At 47.4% G+C, this 18,557-nt stretch overlaps 1 protein-coding gene across 6 annotated transcripts in view; it reads right to left on the minus strand.

Annotated features, from left to right (window-relative positions):
• Nucleotides 1-18,557, minus strand: part of ENOX1 (ecto-NOX disulfide-thiol exchanger 1) — a 2,394,477-nt gene that overhangs the window by 1,328,845 nt on the left and 1,047,075 nt on the right. For 4 of the 6 annotated variants that reach the window (XM_078657297.1, XM_078657294.1, XM_078657296.1 and 1 more), the window contains exon 4: nucleotides 12,563-12,663. The gene's annotated coding sequence lies outside the window, so the exon portion shown is untranslated. Of the gene's footprint in view, nucleotides 1-12,558; nucleotides 12,664-18,557 lie in introns of all 6 variants that reach the window. The other 2 variants (XM_078657299.1, XM_078657298.1) reach the window with 1 other exon arrangement.

The following is an 18,557-nucleotide window of genomic DNA, read 5'->3' on the forward strand; positions in this document are numbered from 1 at the left end:
CCAGCAACGACCGCGGCAGCGGGCACCGACCCGGGAAGCTGTAGGACTCCAAACTCAGTCAGTTTATTTAGAACGATGAACCCATGTTTTAGTAAAGTGTATATTTGACCGCTTTTAGATGTGCGTCATTTCTGTTTTTATTCTTTTAGTTAAGATTATAGACGCATGTGGTGTTGTGGTCGTCTTGGTTCTTATTTTAAAGCAGATGAAAGTGCAACTCTATTTTTAAATTAAAACACTACAATTTCCTAACAGAGAAGCATGATTTTCGGACCTGTTAATAAAGTACAGCAGGACGCCACACAACAAATTAACACTTATTGAAGAAATCTTAGGGACTACCTACAATCGCAAATTTCACGAGATACGCCCGACAGTCAAACACGACGGGGAGCCGAACAGGGCGAACAAGCCCTTTTTGTCCAGAAAACTGAGTACTTTCCATTGTCAACCAAATCTAGATTTGTCTCTAGCCTTGAAATATGCCTTTATTTCCAAAGGGATTAGGTTATTGACTCGTTTCTTAGTAGTGTGCAAAGTGCAGGTGTCGCCAGGGTTTCTCTACAAGTTTCATCATCATTTCTGCGAGTGCTTGGCAGCATGCACTGAGTGATGTGGCTGCAGCTCTTTGAACATAATAAAGCTCTTCTTATCTAGCTGTTCAAGAGTACAGCACAGGATAAACAAGCATTTACAATGCAATGGTCTCGTCTTTGTTAAAGTTAGAGATATTGTCAATGCAAATGTCATTTTTTTCATTTTTTTTTTTTAAACCGATAAATATATGGTATTGTCATTTACAATGGCAAGGTAAGCATTAGAGAGTAGTAGAGAGTATTAGCAGTGATTAATAGTTAGTAGAGAGTGACTAGTTGATTAATAGAGCCACACACACAGATCCACACACACACACAGAGCCCCACACACAGAGCCCCAAACACAGAGCCAGACACACACACAGAGCCCCACACACAGAGCCCCCCTCCACACACACAGAGCCCCACACACACACACACAGACCCCGCCCCCCACACACACAGAGTGCCACACACACACACAGACAAACACAAACACACAGAGCCAAACACAAACACACAGAGCCAAACACAAACACACAGAGCCAAACACACAGAGCCACACACCAACACACAGAGCCACACACCAACACACAGAGCAACACACCAACACACATACCCACACGGATTAAGGTGCTAGCTGCAAAGCCCTTCATGTAGCTAACAGTCAGAGGTTTTAATTTCAATTTGATATCTCAGTAGGTTGGGTGAGGCAGTGTATGTGCGTGTTGTGTGACATAGCTTGAAGGTTGGAATATTTTGAAAGCAAAAGGACAGTAGCTCTACTTTTCACTAGAAATCATTGCAGGAGTATTCTCAAAACCCATCGTAAACAAGTTTTTAAATCCTAAAATGTTGTGAGCAGTTGACTGGACTTTGTTAATTAAAGAGCACCATTTGCACGACATTACACACAGATTTCCGGGGCGGGGGAGCTTCAATCCCCGTGTGCCGTGGCCTTCAAACTATACTGATTTACGAAATCTGACTTTACTAATTTGCTTAGAATTGGAATATCTATCCTTATATTTGATACAAAATGGTATGCCATAGTCCCTAAAACAATTTTATGGTCTTATAGCGCTCAGCAGTACCGTTCTGCCGTCTATAAGCACATTTAACCAATTGTCATTGTATCCCATTTAATAGCTCTCTATTTATCAACCTTGGAAAAATGAAAACAACTGTTGACCCTGACCCTGGCGACCTGCAGGTCACAGATAGATAACTGCAGCCATCACTTATATCACTGACCTATGTTGCCAGGCCTAAAATCCTTTGTTATTTCCTTTTATTCTCTCAGATATTTTCATGGTCCAGCCTGTTCTGTAGGAGTGTGGTTTAAAAAATAGAGAGGGGGGGGGAGACACAGCACGTTTTCTGCACGCAGTGAAAACCGTCTAGAGAGATGCCAAATAAGTCCCTTACCAGGTCCCTGCTTACCTGTGCCTACCTTGCGGCGACGTCGCATCGCAGCACAATAAACAAACCCCCAGCCTTCACTCACCTTCAGCGCCGTCGCAATTACCAAGAGCCAGGAGCTCTGAGTGTGAATGCGCGCCGCTTGTTTTTCTAAATAAACAACTCACGGATAAGCACGGCTTCTCGTCAGTACTCCAAAACACTGCCATTTTCTTCCAGTGTGGGGCCGAGTAACCTGTCTCCCCAACAGCTGCCGAACATGCCTGCGGATTTCCCTATTTATTTATTTATTTAGTAATTTGTAAAGCGCAAACAGCTACCCCCAACGGGGGTGTCCCGGCGCTGACAGCATGTGAAGTCCCAAAGGGTACAGCAGAGAGTTCCAGCAGGCTAGATCTGAGAGAAAAAACAGGTTTTGAGTTTCCTGCGAAAAGCAACCTCGGATGAAAGGAGTCTGAGTTCTACTGGAAGGGCATTCCACAATCTAGAAGTGGCAAACGGCGAATGCTCTACCGCCTGTTCGGGTCAGACGAAAGCAAAGGCAGAACATGAGTCCAAGATGGTTGGATCTTAAATCCCTCGTAGCAAGAGATCGCCTGATTCTATGCCTTAAAAAAGCCGGGCCACGGTCATTAAGAGCTCTAAAGGCAAGGACTAAGGCCTTGAACTGAATGCAATATCTCACAGGTAGCCAATGGAGTTTGGCCAGGTAGGGTGAAAACGAGTGGCGATAAGGGATGTTGCATATCAGCCGGGCTGCTGAATTCTGCACAAGTTGCAGCCGATTAATGAGATATGCAGGGGCGCCAACATATAGGCTGTTGGAATAATCCAGGTGGGATGTAATTAGAGCATGTACAACTGCTCTGCGGGACTCGAGAGGTATGAAAGGCATGATTTTTTTAATCATTCGGAGTTTACCAAAACAGGCTGATGAAACCTTAGTGATTTGGGTTTTACAGGACAGTGCTGTGTCAAATTGGAAACCCAAGTTGCGAGCAGCTTGCACAGGTACAGGGGGGGGATTGAGTTGAGAGGGCCACCAGGTGTTGGAGGGGATAGGAGATTTTTGATTAAAAAATAGCACCTCAGTCTTGTCGGTGTTCAATTTTAAATTGTTGGTGGACATCCATGAGGCGATGTCAACCAGACAGTGGCGGAAGTGAGCCATGGCGCTGTCAGAGTGATCCCTAAAAGAGAACACAAGCTGAGTATCATCAGCATAAGAGATCACTCTGACGCCCCATGCCTCAACTAACTCCGCCAGAGGCCTTAGGTAAACATTAAATAAAAGGGGGCTGAGGCCAGATCCCTGCGGTACCCCCCATCTCAATGGTTTCTTGGAAGAAACAAAGGGTCCAAGGGAGACCTGCTGAAATCTGTCAGACAAAAAAGATTTCACCCAAGCCAGGGGAGTTCCTCCTACACCCACCTCCTGTAGGCGAATCAGTAGAGTGTCATGTGAGATGGTGTCGAATGCTGCGGATAGGTCGAGGAGGACCAACATGGCCTCCTCGCCCCTATCCACACACTCGCGAATAGATTCAGACACTTCCAGCAATGCTGATTCAGTGCTAAAATCAGGCCTAAATCCTGACTGTGTATCATGGAGGAGATGGTTAACTTCTAGATATTCAGACAGCTGCTCCTGTACCGCTTTCTCCAGCACTTTTGCGGGCTTGGGGAGCAGTGAGATGGGGCGGTAGTTATTAAAGCATAGTGGGTCGGCACCTGATTTTTTTAGAATAGGTATCAACAGTGCCTGTTTCCATAAGGAAGGAAAAAGACCCAACTGCAAAGATGAGTTCCAGATGTCTAACAAGGGCTTGATCAGCATTGGTGCTAAGTCACTCAAAACAAGGGCAGGGGCAGGGTCCAAGGGAGAGCCAGATTTACATTTCAGATACAGAGACAAAGCATGGTCTTCCATGAGTGGCTGAAATGAGGTGAACACTGCCGCACGGTTACTGACCTGAACTGGCGGTATAGCGTGCGAAATGTGCTGGAAGTTTACAGTGATGTTATTAATCTTTTCATAAAAAAAGTCGGATAGTCCTTCACTGAGTGACTGGGTTGGAATAATTGGGGATTCCAGTGCAGAGGGATTAGCGAATTCCTTAACAATATTAAAGAGGATCTTGGTGGAATTTTCTGCACTTTTAATTTTATCTGCAAAGTACTCTTTCATGGTCGTACGTTTCAGTTTATGAAATTCTTTTAGAGCAGATCTATAGCGGGTTTTAGCCTCCGGGTCATAACCACGGCGCCAACTACGCTCCAGTTTCTTACAATGGCTTCTGTTGTCTCGCAATATCTGAGTGAACCAAGGGGCCGAAGGTTTAGATCTTAAAGAGGAGAGGTTTTTTAGGGGGGCAATTTGCTCGATAGCATCGAGAAGATCTTTATTAAGAGTAGCCACACGTTCATTAAGATCATTTACTGGAGAAGCCAGAGTGCCTTTAAATCCCTGTTCCAAAGCAGAGCAGGTAACTTTGTGCCAATTTCTTCCCTTGTCTCTACAAAGAGTTTCTATCCTAGGTGACTTGGACATGGACACCTCAAACGGGATTAAATAATGGTCAGTCCACGTGAGGGGCACCGACGGAAGGACTTTAAGGTCAGACAGATTTGAAAAAATCAGATCGAGGGTGTGGCCTGCAGAATGGGTCGGGCCACTCACCCTTTGGGATAGGTTCAGGCCTAACATAGCGTCAAGAAGATTTTTAGCAGGTATACAATCATGTGAATCCACATGATGATTAAAATCTCCCAAAACAATGAAGTCGGAATGCTTTAAAGAGAGGTCAGCCCTGGTGGCTATTAGCGAGGTGAGTGCCGACTGATGAGAGCGAGGAGGATTATACACCAACAGTCCTGAAAATATGGCAGCTGATGACTCGGTGATGGAGAAATACAGAGCCTCTATAGGCTCTAAATTTGGAATTTTCCTAGAGGTAATGGTAAGATGTTTCCGTAAAATAACGGCTATGCCGCCGCCTTGTTCTGAACCCTCACGGCTAATTCCTATAAAGCGATAGCCCGGGGGGATAGCTAAGGCTATGTCTGGGTTGGATGTATCTTTAATCCCTATTCAATTATTGCCTGAGCGCTGATGTTACCTCACGGGGAATGCGGTTTTACACAGAGGGGAGATCTTCATGAAATGCATAATTTGAATTTTTCATTCCAAATTTCCCTGCTAGCAATTTTCGCGTACAATTTATTGGATGTGGTTAATGTATTTCAATTACTGGGATAAGGTTTGGTGTGCTTCGGTGCATCTTCAAAGCACCTTTATTAAACATTGAACACGGAGAGCGGGGAGAAGGACGGCGCCTGGACACATGGGGAGCACTGACGCCTTTCGGGGTCTCCACAGGGCTTCACTGGGAGAGGCGGCGAGCAGGGCCCATGCAGTCTCCCCGCCGCAACTGAGGCCGGGTGAGCATCGAGGGGCTGCTGGGTGGGCCTCCGGTTGCTGCTTTGCTGCTGGAACTGCTGGCGGTTGCCGGAGCGGTGGTCCCTGTGCCCGGGTCTTCGCCAGCGACTTGTACTGAGGAACTTCAATACCATTTTCCAGGAGGCCTGCACCTATCTCTTTGAAACAAATGTAGCACCCAAAATGCATGACTGGCAACTGTAATGCATTAACCCAGAATCATTTTTAGATCTGGTTCTACACTGTTAGCTGTTCGCAAGAACTACTGTGTACAATATAGAGACAGAAGACTTTGAGTTAGTCCGCATCAGCAATTAGATTTTTTGGTGAGCCTTCTTTTCCTTTTACTTTTAGACTTTGTTGCTTATATCTTCTATCAACCCAGAGAGTTTTTCTCACTCACTATCATACTATTGACCATAAGGTGTATTATTTTACCTCCTACGAAGTTCTTCCATTGCAGAAGAATAAGGGGCACTGTTTTAAGATCAACAGCAGATGGCAACACCCCCACTCCACAGCGCAGTCCACGCAAGATGGAAAACGTAGGGGTTTGCAATGAGGATGGCAGCAAGGAGGAGACACCACAGTGAGGAGAAGTGCAGCCTGGAGACACCAGAGAGCAGGTAAGTTGTTTTTTTAAATAACAAATTTGGGCTGTGGCGCAGGGGCTAACTCTGCTCCTCAATGGAGTCGTAGTTTTGCCTGACCTCCGCGTTCCCAATGGAGCTCTATCCGACCCACGCTCCATCATGGTCAGCCTGAACTTTTGACTTTAAACCGGGTCTAGTGCTATCAGATACTCGTGGTTGGTGCGTTTTGCTTTTAGGCCCTATTTTACACTTTATTCTTTAAAAACTCAAAATTCCGGTTTGACTGATTAGATTGTTGTTGTTTTGGTCTTGTTTTATTTATTAACTTCTACTCTATTTTTTCTATCTAGGTGTGAGACCCTTTTTTTTTTGTTTTCACTGTTTTACTGTTTGAAGTGTTGCACAAATACTTTATACATTGCCTACAAGTTAAGCCTGACTGGTCCCTGCACGCTACCAAGGGGTTGAGCACAGATTAATTTGGGGTTTACTTGTGCCTTACGCTGACAAGGATAGTAGTTGGTGCTCACACCCCAGTCAACCAATAACCCAATTTCTCACACCTTTTCAACGTGACTTTTGTGTTATTATTTAATTGCATTTGATTGCTCATACATCACTCAGACTTGTGCCTGATTCATTAATGCCTGACATATTGAGTACTGTAAGTTTAGGGTTTGTATGGCCTGACTTTATGATAGCCATCCTTTAATCTTGCAAAATCTCGGACCCTGCCAGATGTTGTGATCCAATTGTCAAGTCTCATTATAAAAAAGCCAGTAGGGTACATTTAACAACGTTGAATTCCAAGTCTGTGGCTGTCTCTCTGCTAAAGAGGACAGCAGAGATGCCGCTGTGTGTGAGTGTATGGTAAGAATTGGGGTTTATACACTCTCCCACCAGTGGAGCACTGCTCAGCAATGAGTGATGTCGTAGACTTCACTAAAGTTTGGGTCTAGTGTTGAATTGATTCCCTTGCTAAATTACCTGTGGGTCAGCCTGTGTAGCTTTTTTTCTGTTTATAACATTCTTCAGGTCGCTCTGGCGACTAGCCAGCACAAGGTGTAGCAGAAATGTATCAATTTCTGCTGAATGTGGTGCATGTCACCAACTGGGAGCATGACCTGTTATTGCACATCAATCATTGCAGTGATAATGCTCTAGTGAATTGCATCAAATTTGCTTAGTGATGGGGTAGACTGAATGGAATGGTAGGGGAGCGTGCATTCCATGTGAAAAAAAGATGTTCGGTTGAGGAGCATTATAAGATCCTGATTTATATCCATACATACCTTCTCTTGCACACAGCATCACACATACCCCAACAGACATCCCCGTAGCACCCACACCACCTGAACAAATAACAAAAAAATTACAGCATCACTCATTCACTACTATATAAACACTTGATCACTCAGACACCCAGCATCACTCTACTACACATCACCAAACACTCACATCACTCACCATCACATCCCACTTACAAACTCATGCACTATCACACACACACAGACAAACATATATACAAATACAAACATACTATGCACACTAAGGAATCCACGTCTGGTTTAGAAAGATAGCTGGGCTGTTTGTGCATTCACTCTACACAGTCACACAAAGGGAGCTGAGGTGTGCCCTGCATATCATGATGGCCCATCACCAGGCTGATGGGTCTTCCTGTGCTAGAGTGGTGGGAGGAGCGGTCACTGACACCTGAACAGGGCTGTGCCAGTCCTCACACAAAGCTGTCTCCAGTACCTGTAGTGTGTCTGGGGCCAGGTCAGGTCAAGTCAGGGCCTTGTGCACTACAAAGACTATCCTTTGAAGTTTGCCTTCTTCAAAGTCAGAGACTGGTATGTGACCCCACATTTTTAGAACACTTTTAGACTTAAAGGAGATTCTGCCAAGAAGAAGAGCTGGAGAAGCTGAGGAGTGGAACAGTCAACCTGCTTGTTGCTGGGTTGGGCTGCTTGCTGCTTTTGTCTTGGAGAAGGAAAGGACTGGACTTTGTTTTACTTGTGTCCTGTATGCCAGGATTCTCCAAGGGCTTGTGTGTGCTTGCCTCCTGTTAAGAAGTCTCAGGGCCATCAAAGACTTCACCTTCACCCCTGAACTCCTCTGCTGGGAATTCTAATCTGCAAAGTGATGCCAATTCCAGTTCTGAGCCCTTAAAGGTGGTTATGCTGCAAAGAGAGACTCTCTGTGCCCATTTTTCCGACGCAGCCCCTCCATGTGGTTGAAGAATCAATGCATCGTTGCCGTGCAGCCAAAGAATCGATGCAGCACCTGAAGTGTGCCTGGAAGATCGCTGCAACCCGAGTCCTGAGACACCCGCACTGACTCGGACGCCGGTCCTGCTGTGCGGCTGAAAGAATTAGCGCATCACCAGCTTTGTGGCTGGAAAGTCGAGCTGTGCCTCCCCTGCCACCTTCGCATTGATCCAGAGCATCTGGAATGTCCACGCATCATACCCCAACACCCTCTCTTCATCGATACTGCACTGCAGTAAGGAATCGACGCAACACTTCTGCCATGCAGCCCCCTTTCCTCTAGGACTAAGAAACGGACACCTCGCTTTTGGTTTCTGGAGCCTCACCTCCTCTTCGGCTGGTTTTCCTCCCTGGTTTTGACGCATCAAAGGTACTTTGCGCTAAAATCAATGCATCCATAGTTTCTGATACACTAAACTTGCAAATTTGTTTTAAAGTGATATCTTTGCTCATGCATGTTGGATTATTGTCGTTTTGGTCTTCTTTTACTTAGATAAAGATTGGTTATTTTTCTAAAACTGGTGTGGTGTCCATTTATAGTGTTTTCACTGTGTTACTATGTGTGTTTGTACAAATAATTCACACATTGTCTCTAATATAAGCCTGACTGCTCGTGCCCAGCTACCAAGGTGGTGAACAGGGGTTGCCTTTGTTGTGTAATCTAGTTGAGATGATATGGGCATGCAGCAAAGCTTCAGTTTAACCTTTTTGAGCTGAGCAAAAAATGATAAGAAGAGTTTAGAGCAAGGATGGCTGCAGTTAGGATGGGTTCCCTTTTTCTGTTTTGTCATCTGGGTTTGCGTCCTCATCCCAGCTTCAGATTGAGTAAGAGTGCAGACAATTGGTACAGTGTGGTGTGCTTCACTTGCAAATGTGTGATATGCATGGCTGCAGCATGGGATGAATCATTCTGTAAACCGTTTGTTAAACTCCATCAATAATGATTAAGGAGCATTAGAAGCTTCACTGAATTCACAAGTACAGTGTGCATCAACCATGACACTTGCAGGATATGGGGCACACAAAAAAACCTTCCACGTCATCGCTATAGCTGCAAACTCAAACAGGCATCCGTTCTGAAGTATTATAAAGCAGTCAAAATTGGTTCACTGTAATAGATCCACTCAGGCTCTAATGCTATTTGATGGATCATTTGAAAACAAAGAACCAATAAAATGAGGCGTGCAAAAGACTGGCTCCGTTTTAGGTTTGGCCTGGCTGTGCAGCAGTCTACAACATTTAATGATATGAAGTTTATGAAAATATACGTAGAGTTGGCTTTGGATCTGCCCAGTGAAGAATTCTCAGCATGCTATTGGAGGTTTGGTGTATCATTGCTCCTCCTGTGTAGTGCATCGTTTGCAATGCATGAGGGACTATGGAACGTCTCAAAAGTACACTCATTCATCACGCATTCCTTCTTTATCTCACTGATGCAGTGTATACAGAAATAATCATTTTGTTTTGCTTTTTTCACTGCAGCAGACGTTTTAAAATAATGTTTATCAAGACTCAAAATGCAAACCAGACACTATGGGGCCCATTATGATGTCGGGCGGATTGCCCCCGCCAGGCTGGCAGTAGCCACCGCCAGCCTGGCGGGGGCAATCCGCCCGACATCCGCATTTGTTTTCACCCCGCCATATTAGTATGGCAAAGGGGACCTCGGCAGACGGAAAGACCGGCCGCCGCTTTTCCGCCCCGGTCGCCTTGATAATATGGTGGGGGTTTCTATCAGACACCGCCAGCCATATTATGATGGACAATTGTGGATGCCTTTCCATGACGGCAATGCCGCCATGGAAAGGCATGCAATGAATCCCTGCGGGGGCCCGTTGCGGGCCCCCAGGGACTCCGGGAGGGTGGGGGTACCTATGGTACCCCCCAGCAGTTCCAAGCACAGCATGGCAGGCCTGCCATGCTGTGCATGGAAGTGCACAGCATGCTTTCCTGCCATTGTGGCGGGCGGCGCTAAGTGCACCGCCCGCCACAATGGTAGGAATGCGGGATGCGCCCGCCACTGTGGCGGGCACATCCTAATGCTGCCGACGGGACCCCCGCCCTTATGGCGGGCAGTCCCTACTACCGCAAGGATGGCGGGCGGGCAAAGTCCGCCCGCCATCCTAATGGGCCCCAATGACTTTGACAATACTGACTAGTGGTTTGAGGCAAATATAAAGCTTCAGTGCAACACCTGAGGAAGTAGGCTGTAGAGGTCTTTAGTAAGAATGCAAAGGGTAGGTGTTAAAATCATGGCCACATTTATTTAGAACAGCAAATGCCAAGAATCATTCTCACCACACAAGCTGCTAATATATGTAGTGATTCTCTTGGGTCAGTACATTGCCTGATATGAAAAAAGATGTCAGATTTGGACGCATCATATCTTCCCATTAACTAGAACAAACTATTAATAAACAATACATTAAAAAGACAAATCTACACTGACCAAACACAAAAAAAACACATAACCATGACTCAGTTCAGTGAGATCTCTGAACCTTACACATACAGCACCAACAACCTGCAAGCACTACGATGCTATAGAAATTAGTAGAAATGTGGTAAGCACATCTTGATAACATATAATAGGGTGAAATAAGCTAGTATTACATAACATTGCATAAATTGCCATAAAACACAAAAGTATATAACTTAAACATGCATAGACGAGGCATCTGTGACCAACCCACTCCAATGCTACACTTCCAAGAAGAACGTACTCAGCAACCAACCACGGGACAGAAGTAGAACAAGCATTGGTAATGCATCAGTTTCACCTATGTAATGAATGATGGCTGTTTACATCAATCATCGTCCGGGAGCAGGATAAAGCTCCCTGACAGATAACACCTGAGTGGAGTGGATGTGGCACAGAGGCCAGAGCTGCTGACTCGAGAGCTGAGAATCCTGGGTTGAGTCTCCGCAGAACCTTGCAACATCCTGTGTTTTTGTGCAATTCACTTAATCTCTTCGGGTGATAATTTCTTTTCTTTTTTGGTGGGGGCGGGGGAGTTTTATATAGCGCAAACTCGACCTGAAGATATCATGTTTCAGAGCGCTTTACATGAGCACCAGTTTCGTTACAAACGGACACATTTATTTTTATTAGGCACGGGGGGCCCGATTCACAGAACTAATCTGAGACAAAATCCTAAACTTAGTACTTTTGGTATTGACAGAAGGCACTTACTACTTTCGGTATTCATAGAATGCACTTACTACTTTTGGTTAAACATTACTTTTGGTTAAACTTACTACTTTTGGTATTCACAGGAGGCATTTAGTAGTGGTAAAGTTAGGACTCCTAACTTTACTACTACTAAATGCCTTCTGTGAATACCAAAAGTAGTAAGTTTAACCAAAAATAGTAAGTTTAACCAAAAGTAGTAAGTGTATTCTGTGAATATCAAAATTAGTAAGTTTAGGAATTTGTCTCAGACGAGTTCGGTGAATCGGGCCCAGGGAGACTCAGTGATTTGCCCAGAATCACAGGATGCTGAGCGTCGTTTCTAAGACTCAAACCCGGTTCCCCAGCTTTGAGGGCAACTGCTCCAGCTGTTAGGCCACAACCTCTCCCCGAATAAATTGTTATATAAATATGCTGCAATAGTAAAAGGCAAAACTTTATGAGAATATAGTTCCACCAAAGTGGCTGATAATAGCTTTTCGGCAGCAGGAAACTGATAGGAGAAGCAAACTAGGAACAAGCATTGGTAAATAGAGGAAAATATGCTGCAGCCAATAGAAATGGAGGAAATGTAAGTGGCACACACAGGAACCAATGAGAAGCCAGGAAAGAGAAGAGGCAAGCTGTAAGTCCCTTTTAAGATTATATTAAAACAATAGATTTCTCAAGCACAGCATAAGCGCTGTGCAAGCAAAACCTAAAAAATCCATGGCTTCTTTCTGGTGACGACTGGGCACAATGCATGGCTGATGCAAGACACTGAGATGGAACTAACCGGTGCTAGATGGATTTCTAGGCCATCGAAACATTTGAGAAGCCAGAATTCCAACTGCATAATTCGTTGCAAATATGAATATGCTGCTCTTCAGGTTTATGTCGGAGTGAACACATTCTTGAAAATGGGAATAAGGGATGGGGGTACCATGAAAACAATAATACAATCCTGGAATCCAGCCCCCAATTTCACTCGCTCAAATCCTCCAGCAGCTTCTTTAGGAAAAATGGTCAGTACTTTGCCAATCTTTCGAAAGAAGCTAACCCATTCCTCTACACATTTCTATGAACTTACCCACCATAGACTTGAAAGGCCTTCGAGGTGGTCACATTGAATTTTGCCTCCAGACCCTGCTGCTGATTGATGTGGTCCACTTTGGTCGCCCCTGGTCAGACTGATCTGAAAGGAAAAATAAATTATGTTTCGATTTCGAATTCGTGTACGAATTGTATTTTGCGGTGCTATTGTTCAGCCTTTGAACAGGTCGTGAAGGATGTAAATATGCATCTGCAAATTCTCCTCTGCATGCACTTAATGAGGGAAATTATTGAAGAAACACAATCAAAGTGACCAAGACAATTAATTCATTTATAAAAGGATGCTTGTCCTTTGCATAGTTCCTATATACACCAGAATACGCACAAAAAAGGATGGGATATTACACTGTTAAGACATTTACTAGGCAAATAATTCCCATTGCAACAGCACAACATCTGTGTGCATTTATTTTCGACTGACATGTTTACACAAGCATGGTTGACGCCAGCTTGCACTTTTAACAGCAAGGGGCCATATTTCAAATCAAGAGCATTGTTCATACAATATTATCATCTGTAAAATTATTTGTCAGCTGGGTTTGTTGGAAAAAAAAAACAAGAATACAACTCGCACAATGCATTTTATAAGTGAATGTCCAGGATTGGAAACTTGGCGCACTTTTTCACTGTGGTACAGTGTAAAGTGCTTGAGCTCTCTGTGTATGTATGGTGAGTGACCTGCCCTCCCATAGGAATGAATGGGGAATATGTATGCCCATGGTAGTTCCTGATGTGTAGGAAGTGCAGGGTCGAGTTTGATATGTGCGAACTCGTGAGATTGAATGCTGCGTAATGGTGTATGCGGCATGGTTGTGTCTAGTCTAGAAGTGCCACTTTGAGAAGTTGGTATATTTGTGTAATTTGTGCTGGCGCGTGATTGACTGGTGAGCCTGGCCCAGAGTGCCTGGGCCTGCTTGTGGATTGACTGTCTGGTCTGAGGGTGACAGGGGCTGCGGAGCCCCAAGGAGGTTGTCTGAGTCAGCCCGTGGATGAAAGGCAACATCTGCTGCCAAGGAAGTGGGTGGAGTTAGCACCTGAGTGTGAATGAGGCTGTGCCTGCTTGCCACAATGCTGGCTCCACCTCCCCGCTGGGCGACTGTCACCTCTGTCCCTGATACTGACAGGACTTCCCTATAACCAGTTCTAGCTGTTTCTCACACTGCCTGCACAAAGACTTCAAATACTTTTCTGTGTATAAGAAGGGGCTGTGTCCGCTTCCAAAATGTTCTTGTTTTTGGACTTGAATCTGCCAGGGGCGTGCTGCTGCTTGGGCTCAGGGGAATCCCTGGGCCCTGCCCAGCCCCTGGACACCTGAGGGACTTGTCCTGAACCCCTGAAGGACTATGTGGAGGACTGTGGGGGCACTAGTGCCTGAGAGGCGCTTTACTTGTACTTTTGCTGGACTGGTGACCTTTGGTTGCCTATAGCGCTGGGAGCGCTTTATTTTCCCCTTCTAGTGCTTGAGGGCGCTTTTTCTGGACCTTCAGCGCTGGGGAGCGCTGTGAATTGCCTGCAGCGCTTGAGAGCGCTTTATTTGCCTTATTACGCTTTTCTCTGCCGCTGCCCGGGGCCTACAATCATCACAGCCCTTGTCCGGGGATCGCCGAGAGAGACCGAAGCATCCGCGCTCCCATTGGCGGAGAGCGACGAGCCCCCTCAGTGACGCCGCACTGGGATTGGCCCCAGCCCCGCCGCGTCATCGGCAGAGCCGCGCCGCGATTGGCTGAGGCGTCAGTGTCATCGGAGGCTCGTCCCGGGAGCCGCACTGCCATTGGCTGGCTCCCGGGTGTCTGCTGAGGCCGCCATGAAGGAGTCCGACCGAGGAGAAGAGGCGGAGAGTGGGAATGGCCGCCCGGGGCTCCGGTGATCTGGAGGGAGCCCCGGGAAGAGAAGAGGACGTCGTTTCCGCCTCCCCCCTGCCGGGGGGAAGCCATGGTGTGCCGTCCGGTCTCCCGTGAGGAGAGGGAGACCGGAGCTGCTACGCCGAGGAAAGCGTGCCGAGTAATGGCTGCTGGGGCTCCCGTGTGCTGAGGGAGCCCCGAGTGAGAAGAGCGGAGGGGGCGCGAGGCACATTGCCGGTGCCGGCCCCCACCGCGAGCACAGAAGAGCCCCGCTGCCCAGAGGATCCCCCGGTGAGTGACGCCCGTAGTGAGGAAGGGCTGGGGGGGGGGCTCCGAATTGCTGTATGTTGGTGCCGCTTCGAGAAACTGAGTAAGGGCGACCCCGAATGGCAGTGGGTCGCCCCACCGTGGTTGCAGAGCCCGCGAGGGGCTCTTGAGGGCCCACCTTGCTGTATGTTGGTGCCGCTTCGAGGCACTGAGTAAGGGCGGCCCTGAATGGCTGTGGGTCGCCCCACCATGGTTACAGAGCCCGCGAGAGGCTCTTGAGGGCAGTTGTACTTACGAGCCCAGCGAGGCTCGAGGGGCCATTGTGTGCAGAGCCTGAGGGCTCCAACGGCCATATCTAGTTTAAGAGCCTGTGTGGCTCCAACGTTTGGGGCATGTGATGTCCAGAGCCTGTGTGGCTCCAGCGTTTGGTCATTTTTAGTTAGAGGGGGCGCCAGGGCACATTGCCGGTGCCCGCCCCCTTCTGCCTGCGAGGAATTTGTTTTTAGAGCCTGTGTGGCTCCCACCATTGGTGCAGGTTGGGCCTAAGGTTCAGTGAGGGCCCTGGCGCAGTTTTGAAGTTCCCCAGCTGCCCAGCAATTAGTGGGCGCTGCACCGTTTAGGTCTTGGGATGTTCCCAGGTGCCCAGCAAGTAGTGGGCATCTGCACCATTTAGGCCCCTGACATTGAGACTCAGGGCGTCCTAGCCCCAACAAGGCCAGTTGGCCTAGGGACTGCCACAGGTGGTGGCTTATGTAGGTTTTGCGCAATTGTGTGGTTTATTCCTGCACCTCTGAATGTTTTTAGACATCATGTGATTCTTGCGCTATTGTATTGTTCTGGTACCTCTGAATGTATTTTTATTGTATCATGTGCTTTGTTCCTTTACTACTCCTCTGAATGTGTTTCATGCATCATGGGTAAGGTGTTCTTGTTTATACCCCTAAATGTATTTTATTCTTAGGTGGTTGTTCTTTCTAATACAGGTGGTCCTAGTGAGGTCCTGGTCCCCTGCGTGACATTCTCCTACGGTGGTTAGGGTTGCGTAGGTGGTACTTACCTGTTCCCAGTAGTTACTGGATGTGATTCATAACTGTTCTTTTGTTTTATATCTTATTTTCTATGATCTACAAAGTACTATTTCTAAAGGTGTTGATTATGACAGTGGCCCATGTGGCCCTGTCCTGTGTGAATAATCCCATGTGAATATTGCCCGTGCCAGTTGGCACAATGTATATGTGTGATTCTATCTGATATGTTTTGACAATACAAAAGTTATTTTAATATAACCTTGTGTGGAGTCCCTTTTGTGGTGTGCCTAGTATGTTGTTGCTGTTGTGCACTGGCGCAAATGCTTTACACATTGCCTCCGAGTTTAGCCTTACTGCTCCTGCCAAGCTACCAAGGGGGTGAGCAGGGGTTATCTTGGCGTGTGACTCCCTTGCCCTGACTAGAATGGTGGTTTTTGCCTGGCTTTGGCGTCGGCCCTAGCCTACCAGAAATAGCCAGTTCTAACATTGGTGGCAGCGGTGGGATTGGACTTGTGTTTGCGCAGTGCCACAGCGACAGCTGGCTACATTACAAAACCCTGCATTTTATAGATAGTCACATGTTTGGGATTATTGTTATTGATTTTGTTTTTCCTCAAGAGTGTCATTTTCAGATGGTGTATCTGCGCTTTATGTTTAGTGGCAGATGGGAGAAAGTGACAGGGCGGGACGCCAGTAGAGGGGGAGGTTCCCATAGATTAGGAATCCCTTGCTGGGTCCAGTGTCCAATCCCTGTTCCTGTTCCTGTGTGGGTAAATGGAAGAGAGGGAGTGTGGAGGAGAAATGGCTTGCTTGGGAGGGTGGTTATCCCCTGAGTGTAGTGTGTGAGTGTCTGGATTCCTCAGTATGGTAGGATCCAGTGGTGGCAGCTTAAATGTTTCCAGTGCGTGAAGACCCATTCCCAGTTCCCAGAGTATGGTGCCTGGTGCTCAGTAAGAGGGGTACAGGTTGAGAGTCAGGGGCAGTGAGGAACTGTCTCACCAGTCTGGAGGGGGAGTGTGTGGATGAGTGGTGTGTTGAACTGGAGGAGTTGGTGTGAGTTTTTTTTAAGGAGCTTGCACAGGAGGTGTACCTCTGGTGGTGTGCAGGAGGTCCTGCAGAGGCACTGGATAAGAAGGTGGATAGCTGGCTGTGTGCTAGGTGTCTTGCAAAGGCATTAGGGAGTGATTCTAAAAGTAGTGGCTTGTGTATCTGATGATCCTGTGTAGGTGAAGAGGTTCATGTGTAGCCCAGCTAGGTCCCTTAGGATGGTAGGGGTGTAGGGGCTCACGCCCTGTCTCAGTGGAGGCGGAGTGAGTGTGGGACGGTGTGTCCCACGTTGGCCCGAAACCCTGTCTCTGGGCCTGGAGGGTTCCCCCGGGAGCGCCAGGTCAGGGGCCTAGGCTGTACATACAGGTCATTTGAGGAGGATCTTCCTGTGTCTAGAGGATGGGGAGTGTCTGTAACCAGAACTCCGGCGGTCCTGGTGTTGAGGGGTACCGCTCCTAAGTGGAGGGTGCAGAACTCTGGAAGGGGGTGCAGAGGGACGGTGTACTTCTGACCCCGGTGCAACCTTAGGGTTTAGATCCTAGGTTGGGAGATTAGGAAGCTTCCAGGTCAAGAGGAATCTCTACCAAAGTGGATCAGCTGAAGAGACTGAGGGGGGCTGCCCTTGCTGTGTGATCTGGGGCTCACCTGCAGTTTGTTGTTTCCGCTAAGGTGGAGGAAAGGGGGCTTTGCTGTGTGCTGTGTTCCCCCACCTGCTTGAAGAGGAACTGTGCTGTGTGCTTTGTACCTCAGAAGTGAAATAGTTTCCAGGTGGTAGACCAGTGATGGAGTAAGGTCCTGATCTGGTAGGAGAATTGTGTTCTGGTGGGTGCTTCCCTGTGAGGGTGCAGAAACCCAGAAGTAGAGGTAGGGTGGGGCATTCTTGCCCGTGGCCTCTGGTCAGCCTCGGGGTGTGGACCCTAGGTTGTTGGATCAGTGGTAGTTGTAGCTACCCTGAGAGGGAGAGTGGAGAGTGGCTATTGTGTGCCAGGGGTTACTGCCCCCCACTCTGTGGATTGGTTAGAACCTGTGATATTTGGATGGCCTAGGGCCTGGTCCTGGCTGTGGATGACTAGTGTGTACCGGTGGGGTACCCTAGTTGTGCCAGAGAGCTTTTGTTGAGAGAAATCTATGTGGGTTCAGAGTGGCGAAAAACAGGAGGGTGTCCCTGCCGTGCGGGCCCGTGTCAGTGTTTTGTCGCCCAAAGCAGTGAAGCCCATCAGTGGAGTGATTGGTCTACCCTGCATTTTGGCTGGAAGGGGGTTGTGTTGGACCTGGCCCTTTTGGCAGGTTCACCCCGAAGTTTTTGCTTTTTCCTAGCCTGTTTCTGTGACCTGGTGTTGGTGATTTTAGGCCTCTGCGCACTTTTTCACTGTGGTACAGTGTAAAGTGCTTGAGCTCTCTGTGTATGTATGGTGAGTGACCTGCCCTCCCATAGGAATGAATGGGGAATATGTATGCCCATGGTAGTTCCTGATGTGTAGGGAGTGCAGGGTCGAGTTTGATATGTGCGAACTCGTGAGATTGAATGCTGCGTAATGGTGTATGTGGCATGGTTGTGTCTAGTCTAGAAGTTCCACTTTGAGAAGTTGGTATATTTGTGTAATTTGTGCTGGCGCGTGATTGACTGGTGAGCCTGGCCCAGAGTGCCTGGGCCTGCTTGTGGATTGACTGTCTGGTCTGAGGGTGACAGGGGCTGCAGAGCCCCAAGGAGGTTGTCTGAGTCAGCCCGTGGATGAAAGGCAACATCTGCTGCCAAGGAAGTGGGTGGAGATAGCCCCTGAGTGTGAATGAGG

The sequence above is a fragment of the Lissotriton helveticus genome, chromosome 8 (genome assembly GCF_964261635.1).
Source record: "Lissotriton helveticus chromosome 8, aLisHel1.1, whole genome shotgun sequence".
In the NCBI taxonomy this organism is placed as follows: Eukaryota; Metazoa; Chordata; class Amphibia; order Caudata; family Salamandridae; genus Lissotriton; species Lissotriton helveticus.